Source organism: Erythrolamprus reginae, chromosome Z (genome assembly GCF_031021105.1).
Source record: "Erythrolamprus reginae isolate rEryReg1 chromosome Z, rEryReg1.hap1, whole genome shotgun sequence".
In the NCBI taxonomy this organism is placed as follows: Eukaryota; Metazoa; Chordata; class Lepidosauria; order Squamata; family Dipsadidae; genus Erythrolamprus; species Erythrolamprus reginae.
In genome coordinates this window covers 79294126-79306941 of record NC_091963.1, presented here as the reverse complement: position 1 = coordinate 79306941, position 12816 = coordinate 79294126, and the positions used below count along the sequence as shown (strand labels likewise).

At 43.1% G+C, this 12816-nt stretch overlaps 1 protein-coding gene across 11 annotated transcripts in view; it reads left to right on the top strand.

Moving 5' to 3' along the window:
• Nucleotides 1-12816, top strand: part of CDCP1 (CUB domain containing protein 1) — a 171158-nt gene that overhangs the window by 27473 nt on the left and 130869 nt on the right. For 2 of the 11 annotated variants that reach the window (XM_070727361.1, XM_070727360.1), the window contains exon 2: nt 12295-12450. The exons of the other annotated variants lie outside the window; for them this stretch is intronic. The gene's annotated coding sequence lies outside the window, so the exon portion shown is untranslated. The remainder of the gene's footprint in view (nt 1-12294; nt 12451-12816) is intronic. 11 annotated transcript variants of the gene reach the window in all.

The following is a 12816-nucleotide window of genomic DNA, read 5'->3' as shown; positions in this document are numbered from 1 at the left end:
TGAGCTATTTTATCAACAAAAAATGAATTAAAATCCTCGGCACTACTCTGCAAGGGCTCCCCAACTCACCCCTGGTTAAGAAGGGAGCAGGTCGCCCTAAACAGAGTGGCTGGGCGAGATTCCGCTGATGCAATCAAGGCAGCATGATACGTACCTCTTGTGCCTTGAGCGCCACTTTGTAAGTCTTAATATGAGCTCTTGCAAGTGTTCGATCAGATTCGGACTTACTTTTCCTCCACCGCTTCTCTAGATGTCTCTTCTGGCGTTTCAACTCCAGGAGCTCCTCAGAAAACCAAGGAGCTCTCCGGGGTCTAGTGCCACAAAGAGGTTGCAATGGCGCAATTCGGTCAAGAGCCTCGGACATAGCCTTCTTACAGGCCACAGCAAGAGACTCTGCCGAGCAGTGAACAAGTGAATCTGGTATCCACATAACAATTTTCTACAATCATATACATAATCAGAAACATATCTTCCTTTCACAAAAAGCAATCAATGCATTCCTTTCACACCTCCAACATACAGTTATATCTCTTGCAACTGGTTAATATACTATTTGCAAATCATTACTTGTTAACCATTTCTCATTTATTTCCTTAGTTTCCTCTTGTATCATTTTATTTCCTTCTTTCCTTGTAAACATTGGTGTCACATCCCATTCAAGAGTGGGAATCAAAACCATTATTTCTATTGCCTTCTCCTGCCTTGCTGTTTCTTTTACAGTTTCATCTACTTTATATTCCCCATAATCAATATCAATAATAATAATAACAACAATAATAACAATAATAACAATAATAATAATAATAATAATAATAATAATAATAATAATATATTAGATTTGTATGCCGCCTCTCTCCGAGGACTCCACATGTTCTCCACATGTATTATAGCCAGCCACTGTGGCCTTTTGGCTACCTTTAATTTATTTATTTTATTTATTTATTTATTTATTATTTAGATTTGTATGCCGCCCCTCTCCGCAGACTCGGGGCGGCTCACAGCAAGATACAGCAATCATGACAAATCCAAATAAATTTAAAATATTTAAAAAGATTTAAAAAGAACCCCATTTATTAACAAACACACACACAAACATACCATGCATAAATTGTACATGCCCGGGGGAGGTTTATTTATTTATTTATTAATAGAGTTGAAAGGGACCGTTAGGTCATCGAGTCCAACCCCCTGCCTGAGCAGGAAACCCTACAGCACCCCAGCCAAATGGAAGTCCAATCTCCTCTTGAAGGTGTCCAGAGTTGGGGAGTTCACCACCTCCCCTGGCAGGCAGTTCCATTGGTTGATCGCTCTGACCGTCAGGAAGTTCTTCCTTATTTCCAGGTTGAATCTCTCCTTGGTCAGCTTCCAACCATTGTTCCTCGTCCGGCCCTCTGGTGCCCTGGGGAATAAAGAGACCCCCTCCTCACCGTGGCAACCCCTCAAGTATCTGTAAACTGCTATCATGTCCCCTCTAGACCTTCTTTTTTCTAGGCTGTCCATGCCCAGTTCTCTCAATCTCTCTTCGTAACTCTTGGTTTCGAGTCCCCTAATCATTTTGGTTGCTCTTTTTTGCACCTTCTCCAGAATTTCGATGTCTTTTTTGTAGTGAGGTGACCAGAATTGGATGCCGTACTTCAGGTGGGGTCTGACCAGGGCATAGTAGAGTGGTATTAGTACTTCCCTGGTCTTGGAGCGTATTCCTCTGTTGATGCAGCTTAGGATTGAGTTGGCTTTTTTGGCTGCTGCTGCACATTGCTGACTCATGTTTAGTTGATTGTCCACCAAGACTCCAAGATCTCTTTCGCAGTCACTACTGCTGAGTGGGGTATCTCCCAGGCTGTATGTATGTCTAGGGTTCTTTTTGCCGAGGTGGAGGACTCTGCATTTGTCGGTGTTGAACCTCATTTTCTTGGTATGGGCCCACTGTGATAGTCTGTCTAGGTCTTCTTGTACTCTGAGCCTGTCCTCAAGGGTGTTGGCTACCCCCGCCAGCTTGGTGTCATCTGCAAATTTTATTAGTTCCCCTTTTATTCCCTCGTCCAGGTTGTTGATGAAGATGTTAAAGAGTACAGGACCCAGGACAGAGCCCTGTGGTACTCCACTGTCTACTTTTTTCCATGTGGATTTGGTGCCGTTGAGGACAACTCGTTGGGTGCGGTTGGTCAGCCAACTGTTTATCCATCTACATGTGTAGTAATCTACTCCATTTTTTTCTAGTTTGTGGATTAGGAGATTGTGGTCGACTTTATCGAAAACCTTACTGAAGTCCAAGTATATGAGGTCCACTGAGTTGCGTTGGTCAACTGACTTGGTTATGGTGTTGAAAAATGATATGAGATTGGTTTGGCATGATTTGTTTCTGATGAATCCGTGCTGGCTATTGGATATGATCTTGTTTGTTTCTAGGAAGTGGGTAAGTTGTTTTTTGATTATTTTCTCCAGTATTTTTCCAGGTATAGAGGTCAGACTGATTGCTCTGTAGTTACCTGGGTCGGTCTTTTTGCCTTTTTTGTGGATGGGGACTACGTCAGCTCGCTTCCAGTCTTCCGGTAGGTCTCCAGTGATCCAGGATATTTGGTAGATGAGGAGGAGTGGTTCCGCTATGGTGTCTGCCAATTCTTTTAGGACTTTGGGGTGAAGTCCGTCTGGCCCTGGTGATTTGTATTCGTTGAGTTCCCTCTGGTAGTCCCTCACTGTGCTTTTGTCTATGTTGAGTTCGGTTCTGGGGCAGTTTGTTGCAGTTAAATTGCAGATTGGTTGGAGGGAGGTTCCCTTTCGTGTGAAGACTGTTGCAAAGTAGGCGTTGAGTAGCTGTGCTTGGTTATTGCTGTCTGTGATTTCTCTACCCTCTTTGTTTTTTAGTGTGACGATTGTTTCTTTGATTTTCTTCTTATTGTTGATGTGTTGGAAGAATCTTTTTTTGTTTTCTTTGACTTCCGCTGCAAGGTGTTGTTCATATTGTGCCTTTGCTGTTTTTATTTTTTGTTTGCAGGAACTGGCTGTTTGCTGATATTCCGCTTTGGTTATGAGTCCTTCTTTCCATTGTTTGTACTTAGCTTTTTTTCCTTTTATGTCATCTGCGAGGGCTTTGTTTAGCCATGCAGGTTTAGTTTTGGTTTTCCTGTTTTTCCTTTTCATGGGGATTGCGTTGTTTTGGGCGTCTATGATGCTGTTTTTTAGGATCACCCAGGCTTCCTGAGTGGTTTTTCCTTCTAAGAGTTCGTTCCAGGGGCATTGTTCAAGGTTCGCTCTGAGCTTGTTAAAGTCCGCTTTTCTGAAGTCTGGGACTGTAGTGGTGTTGGGTATAGTAGCTAGTGATTGCACTATGTTGAATTTGAGGATGACGTGGTCGCTCTCTCCCAGTTTCCCTTCTTCTTCTGTTCCCTCTATTGTTTCTTCCCTGTTTGTTAGTATTAGGTCTAATATAGCATTCCCTCTGGTTCCTGTTTCAACTTTTTGGGTTAGAAAGTTGTCAGCTAGACTAGAAAGAAATTTGGCAGACTTTCCGCTTGGTGCTGAGTTAGTTTTCCAGTTGATGTCTGGGTAGTTGAAGTCCCCCATTATTGTCGTGCTGTGTTTGTTGCATATGTCTGTTAGTTGGCATGTGAAGAGGTCGTCCATTGTGTCTGTTTGATTGGGTGGTCTGTAGTATACTCCAATTGTGGTGTTGCTCTTTTTTTCTTTTATGTTGACCCATATGATTTCTAGGGGGTTATCATCTTTGGTTGGATGTAGTTCTGTGGCAGTGTAGTGGTCTTTGATGTATAGTGCAACACCTCCTCCTTTCTTGTTTGACCTGTTCTTCTCGAAGAGGTTGTAACCCATTATCTGTGTGTTCCAGGCGTGTGTTTCGTCCCACCAGGTTTCTGTGATTCCAATTAGATCATATTGGCCCTCGTGTATTAATAATTCCAGTTCGTCCTGTTTGTTTCCCAAGCTTTGTGCGTTCGTGTACAGGCATTTTAGATGTTTGTGTTTGTTTGCAGGTAGAAATTTTTTAATCTCAGGTTTGTTTGTAGGCTTGTCCCGTTCCCCTTCCTTGTTTTGTTCAGTGTTTTGTCGTATAGTTTGGTCACCCTCCCCTCTCAGAGCTAGTTTAAAGCCCTCCTGATGAGTTGGGCTAGTCGGTTGCCTAGGAGGTTCTTCCCCGCTCTAGTGAGGTGTAGCCCATTGCTTGCTAGAAGCCCTTCTTGGAGATAGTGCAGGCCATGGTCGAGGAAGCCAAAGTTCTTATGGCAACACCATCCTTTAAGCCAGTGATTTATCTGCGGGATTTTGCGTTCTCTGGCGGGGTGTCGTCCTCTAGTGGGGAGGATGGAGGAAAAAACAACCTGAGCACCTGTTTTTCTGATTGTGTTGCCCAAGTGGTCATAGTCTTTCATAATTTGGTTCATAGAAACATAGAAACATAGAAACATAGAAACATAGAAGTCTGACGGCAGAAAAAGACCCCATGGTCCATCTAGTCTGCCCTTATACTATTTTCTGTATTTTATCTTAGGATGGATATATGTTTATCCCAGGCATGTTTAAATTCAGTTACTGTGGATTTATCTACCACGTCTGCTGGAAGTTTGTTCCAAGGATCTACTACTCTTTCAGTAAAATAATATTTTCTCATGTTGCTTTTGATCTTTCCCCCAACTAACCTCTGTCCCCTTTACCTAGTTTAAATGCCTGTCCAAAAAAGTTCTGAATTCCTCACCGAGTACCTGGGTACCTCTGTATGATGGATGCAAACCATCCCTCTTAAACAACTCCCTATTAGACCACCTACTGACATCATGACTTACATAGCCAAAACCTTCAGCTTTACACCACTGCTTTAACCACACATTAAACTCTATGATACACGTTGTTTTATCCTCTTGGCCACAAACCGGTAACACCTCTGAGAAAGTCACTGAATCTGCTATTTTACCCAGCTCCACACTTAGACATTGAAAATATCTTTTTACTACATTGACATTTCTCTGGGACAAATCATTTGTGCCAAGATGCACCACCACATCAATGTTATTACCTTTACTCACAGCCTTGACAATGTTTGTAATCTTCCTCCTGTCCCTGCTGGCAGTGGCCCCTGGGAGACACCTCAGCACCTTCACCACGTCCTTACTCTGTCCCAAATCAACACCTCTAACAGTCGAATTTATATTTCTACTAACTGCACTTGATGGTTTGGTGACATTTACAACAACTTCCCCTTTGAATATCCCCTCATTCTCTTCCTGAGGGGCCTTGCTAATATCTCCAACATCCTTACTATTTAAATCCGCAAGAACAGTATAGGAATTCGATAAAGAGAGACCAAAATTACTATGTTTTTGCTCAACTGCACGCAATCTTCCTGAACCGACAGTTGTCCACACAGCCCTCCTCCTCGGGGGGCGCTGTGGAAGTGGAGGCTGGACACATGGCTGCATTACAGCACGTGGCTGGGACAATCTTTCCACTTCTGACTGCAAGCTACAAACTAAGGACTGCAATCTAGAGATCTCGCCATCTAACCTAGATGTCCTGGTTCATGTCTTTCCCTGTGTCGTTGATTCCCGCATGAATCACCAATAGTGGGTAGTAGTCCGTGGGTTTGAGTATTTTGGTGAGGTTTTCAGTTATGTCAGAGATTTTAGCTCCAGGGAGGCAGCACACCTCTCTAGATTGGTTGTCTGGTCTGCAGATGGGAGGCTCAGTTCCCCTGAGGATTGAGTCTCCAATTACCAGTACTCTCCTTTTCTTTTTGGCTGGCTTGGGGTGAGGGAGGTTAGCTTCTGTTGTTGAGGCTTTTGGTGGAGTTGTGTTGTGCTTGGTTCTTGGTGGTTCTTTGTCAGATGTCTGCAGGTTTTCTTGTTCCGAGAGTACTGAATATTTGTTGCTTGTAGGCAGTGGGGTTGGGAGGAGGAGGGTTGGAGTTGGTGGAGGCTTGTTTTTTCGTCAGGGTGATGTGTGTCCAGCTATTTACTGCTTCTGGGGCGTGGATTCAGCTTAGCTCCTCTGGGGTGTTGGTTTTGTTGGGAGTCTGATGGATTTTCTCGTTGTGATGTTGGTGCTTCAGGGTTGTTAGGTTTTTCTCTAGGTTTTCGATTTTTTCCTCAAGTAGCTGTTGTTGTTTTTTCCTCAAGTAGGTGTTTCAGTTCCCCCATGCCTGACAGCAAAGGTGGGTTTTAAGGAGTTTACGGAAGGCAGGGAGAGTAGGGGCAGTTCTAATCTCTGGGGGGAGTTGGTTCCAGAGAGTCGGGGCCGCCCCTGGGGCCCGCCAACCGACATTGTTTAGTTGACGGAACCCGGAGAAGGCCCACTCTGTGGGACCTAATCGGTCGCTGGGATTCGTGCGGCAGAAGGCGGTCTCGGAGATATTCTGGTCCAGTGCCATGAAGGGCTTTAAAGGTCATAACCAACACTTTGAATTGTGACCGGAAATTGATCGGCAGCCAATGCAGACTGCGGAGTGATGGCGAAACATCTTTAATAAGCTCTACTTATTTTAACTTATTTTATTCTACTGGTTATTAAACCCTGTCCCATCCAAATCTACTCAAATATGTAAAGATCTCATAATCGCTTTTCAAATCAGTATCTCTCACTTTATTTGCCAACAACTTCAACGCTTATAAACATAAAGAAAAATAAAAAATAAACACTTTACAGGTCTGTGCTAATTCAGGTGGCAATCTTCTAGCTCCTAACATCTCAATCGTATCTCCATTCAGCACAACATACTCATTCCTCCTCTTAGCATCCTCCACTCTATAGTGGAGCACAAAGCTCTATATGCTTTTCTCTCTCCTCATAAATTGATTCAAAATCCCATCGATGGAGGATTACTAAATCTTCTTGTGATAACAAAACCACCCTATATTGCAACAATCTAAAACTATCAAGCCATCTATTAATCAAGTAGTCCCATGTGGACTATTCCACCAGCAGTCAACTTTCTACTTTCTATTACCAATATGATCATCAATTTCTTCCATATCCTTTAGCCATATCAACTTCTACTGCTACAAACACATATAACACAGACACTTGCTATTATGATTATTAGAGTTGGAAGGGACCTTGTAGGTCATCTAGTCCAACCCCCTGCTCAAGCAGGAATCCTTATACCACTTCGAACAAATTCATTTATGAATTTACATTCATTTCAACCCACAGCTCTCATTGGAACATCGTCTTTCGGGTGTGGCGAGGGGAACATTTACTCAGGTTTGCTTGGTGCACCAGTTGTGGCCTTATGTGGATATGGAGGATCTCCTAACAGTCACTCACGCCCTCATCACCTCGAGGATTGACTACTGCAATGCTCTCTACATGGGCTACCTCTAGAGAACGTTCGTTGACTGCAATTGATCCAAAACCCAGCCACGCACGGTGTCATGGGTCTTTCCAGATATGCCAATGTTTTTTCATCACTCCACTAGCTGTATTGGCTGTCAACTAGTCTCCACATGCAATTCAAAGTGTTGGTGTTGACCTTTAAAGCACTACATGGCTTAGGACTTGATTACCTATTGTAGCAGGACAAGAACTACTTGTCGCCAATAAGGGAGCAGAGACCACAAGGAGATTTGAGATACACAGGTTTATTGCATGCGGTTCAGAATGAAATCAAAGGACTTCTGAACAGTTTCAAAACTGTCTCTTGGGAGTATTTATACATATGCAAAAGTGGAGAGTGAAATAACCAATCATATATCTAAGAAACAAGGTTATATGATGTAAAAACACAGAAACGAAAATTACAAATTTGAAAGTACCTGTGGTAGGCATAAAGAAGAACTTGTGGTTAATAAGTGGTTATATTCATGTCCAGCTATATGGCAGTCTATCTGCCTAAAGTGCAGGTGACAACCTATCTTACACCATCAAAGCTATGTTCCTTTTCCTGAGTACATTTCTTGGTTATGCTTTTAGCACTACAGCTGTACCTTAACCGGGCACAGAGGAAGCAAAAATGTGAGAGCAAAGATTTGCCCGATTGTCAGCACTTTAAAAATGTCAGGTTTATATCAGATATATGTAGGACAAAGGTCATATATCAAAAGAGCATAATTCAGGCAAGAATTGCAGTAATAAGTGAAAACGCATATATCAGGCCTTAGCCTAGCTTCCTCACTATAGAAACATAGAAACATAGAAGTCTGATGGCAGAAAAAGACCTCATGGTCCATCTAGTCTGCCCTTATACTATTTTCTGTATTTTATCTTAGGATGTATATATGTTTATCCCAGGCATGTTTAAATTCAGTTACTGTGGATTTATCTACCACGTCTGCTGGAAGTTTGTTCCAAGGATCTACTACTCTTTCAGTAAAATAATATTTTCTCATGTTGCTTTTGATCTTTCCCCCAACTAACTTCAGATTGTGTCCCCTTGTTCTTGTGCTCACCCTCCTATTAAAAACACTTCCCTCCTGGACCTTATTTAACCCTTTAATATATTTAAATGTTTCGATCATGTCCCCCCTTTTCCTTCTGTCCTCCAGACTATACAGATTGAGTTCATTAAGTCAATACGTTTTATGCTTAAGACCTTCCACCATTCTTGTAGCCCGTCTTTGGACCTGTTCAATTTTGTCAATATCTTTTTGTAGGTGAGGTCTCCAGAACTGAACACAGTATTCCAAATGTGGTCTCACCAGCATTCTATATAGCGGGATCATAATCTCCCTCTTCCTGCTTGTTATACCTCTAGCTATGCAGCCACGCATCCTACTTGCTTTCCCTACCGCCTGACTGCACTGTTCACCCATTTTGAGACTGTCAGAAATCACTACCCCTAAATCCTTTTCTTCTGAAGTATTTGCTAACACAGAACTGCCAATACAATACTCAGATTGAGGATTCCTTTTCCCCAAGTGCATTATTTTACATTTGGAAACATTAAACTGCAGTTTCCATTGCTTTGACCATTTATCTAGTAAAGCTAAATCATTTACCATATTACAGACGCCTCCAGGAATATCAATCCTATTGCACACTTTAGAGTCATCGGCAAATAGGCAAACCTTCCCTACCAAACCTTCCTCTATGTCACTCACAAACATTCTGTGAGAACTTCCTGATGGTCAGAGCGATCAACCAATGGAACTGCCTGCCAGGGGAGGTGGTGAACTCCCCAACTCTGGACACCTTCAAGAGGAGATTGGACTTCCATTTGGCTGGGGTGCTGTAGGGTTTCCTGCTCAGGCAGGGGGTTGGACTCGATGACCTAACGGTCCCTTTCAACTCTATTAATAAATAAAAATAAATACATATTAAAAAGAATAGGACCCAGAACAGACCCTTGTGGCACACCGCTTGTAACCTGACTCTGCTCAGAATACTCGCCGTTAACAATAACTCTGATGTCTATGCTTCAGCCAGCTGCAAATCCATTGAACTATCCAGGGATTAAGTCCAATCTTCACTAATTTATCTATCAGCTCTTTATGTGGAACCGTATCAAAGGCTTTGCTGAAGTCCAGTAGGCAATATCCACGGCACCACCTTCATCCAACACCTTTGTGACATAGTCAAAGAAATCAATGAGATTAGTCTGACATGATTTGCCTTCAGTAAAGCCATGCTGATTTGGGTCCAATAAGTTATTGTTTTTTAGGTGCTGATTTATCCGCTTTTTGAGTAGAGTCTCCATCATTTTAACTACAACTGATGACAACCTAACTGGCCTGTAGTTACCAGCTTCTTCTCTACTGCCCTTCTTGTGGATAGGCACAACACTGGCCATTCTCCAATCCTCAGGAACTTCTGCTGTTAACAAGGATTGGTTAAACAAATCAGTCAGGGGGGTAGCAATGACAGATCTGAGTTCTTTAAGAACTCTGGGGTGGATGCCATCTGGACCCATTGCCTTATTTATCTTTAATTGTTCAAGTTCTTCTAAGACATCGGCTTCTAAGATCACTGGAGCTGAATCTGTACAGCTGGAAGCAATGCTGTATCCCTCTATAGTATTATTTTGAGAAAACTGAACAGAAGTAGCTATTGAAATGGTCAGCAATCTCCTTATTCCCATTAATGCATGTATTATTCCCTGTACTAAGCTTCGTGATGCCGCAGTTTTTCTTCTTCTTATCACTAATACTGTATATCTGAAGAAGGTTTTATCCCCCTTCTTTATAGATTTGGCAATTTCTTCCTCTTTTGAGGCTTTAGCAGCATATGAAATCGTCTCTTGCCTTATGTATCACATCGACTGGTTAGAGCCCACAGGGTCGGTCTTCTCCTGGTCCCGTCAGCCAGACAAGGCCAGCTGGTGGGACCTAGGGGAAGGGCCTACTCTGTGGTTGTCCCTGCCCTCTGGAATCAACTTCCCCCCAAAATACGTACTATTCCCACTCTCCCGGCTTTCCGGAAGAGTTTAAAAAAAATCTGTGCCGGCAGGTGTGGGGCTGTTGAACTTGGTTACTTTGTTCCAGCCCCTATTATTGTCTGACTGTTGGAGATATGACAGAATTGTGTGAAGTGGGCTGTCTGTGAGATGTTTTAAGTTCAGGTTTTTTTATAGAGATTTAAAGTGTTGTTTTATTTAATTTTGATTTCTTCCACTGTTATATATTAATATATTGTAAGCCGCCTTGAGTCTCAGGAAAAGGGCAGCTTAGAAAATGAATGAATGAATGAATGAATGGCAGTCCAATCTCCATCCTGATACCTTCCCTTATCTACTCTACCTTCTATTACTACTTCCCATAACTTTTCGTCTAACAATATCACATATAGGAGTATAACTTTGTCAGTATAACAGTATAACAGTCTGTTTTGGTTCTGCAACCCGACAAGATCGACATAGACTTCAGAAGATAATCAGAACTGCAGAAAAACAATTGCTGCCAACCTGCCTTCCATTGAATACCTGTATACTGCACGAGTCAAAAAGAGAGCGGTGAAAATATTTATGACCCCTCAAATCCTGGACAGAAATTGTTTCAACTCCTACCTTCAAAACATTGTTACAGAAAACTTCTTACCATGAAACTAGATACAAGAACATTTTCCCAAATGCCATCACTCTACTAAACAAATAATTCCCTCAACACTGTCAAACTTTTACTAAGTCTGCACTTCTATTTCTACTAGTTTTTTCCCATCATTCCCATCCCCCTTTTCCTCCTACTTAGGACTGTATGACTGTAACTTGTTGCTTGTATCCTAAGATTTTTATTAATACAGTGGTATCTCTACTTACAAACTTAATTCATTCCATGACCAGGTTAGTAAGTAGAAATGTTCGTAAGAAGAGGCAATTTTTCCCATAGGAATCAATGTAAAAGCGAATAATGCATGGAAACCAATTAGGAAAATTCAAAACTTTAAGGCTTTAAAAAAAAGTGGCAACCGGAGGAAGCAGCAGGCAAGAGATTATTTTGGAAACGAGATCGGGTGGACAATGTAGCAGCAGGCAAGGGGCATTTTGAAGAAAGATCAGGCACAGAATGTAGCAGCAAGCAAGGGGCATTTTGAAGAGAGATCAGGCTCAAATCATAGCAGCAAGCAAGGGGCATTTTAAAGAGAGATTGGGCACAGAACGTAGCAGCAAGCAAGGGGCATTTTGGAGAGAGTTCAGGCACAGAACGTAGCAGCAGGCAAGGGGCATTTTGAAGACATATTGAGCTCACAAAGAAGAGAAAGCTGTTTGGAAGAGATCGTTTTGGGGTGAGGGAAACGGGAAGGCAAGGACACATTGAGCTCATAAAGTAAAGAAAACTGTTTGGAAGAGATTGTTTTGGGGTGAGGGAAAAGAAAGGCAAGGATACATTGAGCTCATAAAGTAAAGAGAGCTGAATTTCAAATTTTAAAAAATAAATTTCAAGAGAATTTCAAAATAAAATACTGTGTGTCTATAACAGTGACCTTGGAATGGAGCAACTCTGCTAAGTATCAAAATGCCACTTAAATAGTTGAGTTAGTTTCAAACTAGATTTTAATTTTCTTTCTTTCTCTCTCTCTCTCTCCCTTCCTTCCTTCTCTCTTCCTTCCACTTTTTCTCTCTTTCTCTTCCTTCCTCTCCCTCTCTCGTCCCTCTTTCCCTCCCTCTCACTCTTTCTTTCTCCCTCCCTCCCTTTATATATCTCTCTTCCTTCCTTCCTCTCTTCCTCCCTTTCTCTGTCCCTCTCTTTCTCCCCCACTTTTCTCTCTCTTCCTTCCCTCCCTCCCTCACTCCTTCCTTCCTCTCCACTTCTCTTTCCCACCCTCTCTTTCCTCCCTCTCTTTCCCTTCTCTTTCCCTTTTCTTTCTCTCCACTTCTCTCTTTCTCTTTCCTCTCTTTCACCCTCTTCTCTCCCTGCGCAGGACTCGCCTGACAAGCCTCCACCCTCAGACCCTGGACTCACATTCAGTCCCCATTCTGAAAATGGAAGCCAGCCACTGAAAGAGGAGGAGGGCATGTCTGTGTATGTGCATGTGTTTTGCCCGGCTCGGCTTTTGGCAGGCCTTCTGTTACCTTGGGTGAGATTGAGGGGGCATTCTCCTTGCCGCTGTCATTCTGGCCTCAGATGTGGAGGTGCCTCAGCTAGCAGGCACGCAATCCTTGCCTCCTTACTCAGGGTGAACTTCTGTGCCCAGCCATGCACCTCTGGGGGTGGGGAGGCTGACCACCGCTTTTTCCAGGGCACCTTCTATGGCTGCGTGACTGGGCAGCCCAGAGGGAAGCGGCAGCTCCCGCCTGAAGAACCCACGCCAACGGCTTGGCAGGAGGTGCCGGTGGTAGACGCGGGCGGTGGGGAAGGAGCGGGAGCCTGAAGGGGCAGAGCCATCGCCCGCACCAGCGCCATGTTCTTGGGGGTTCCTGTAGAGCTGCCAGGACTGGCTAAC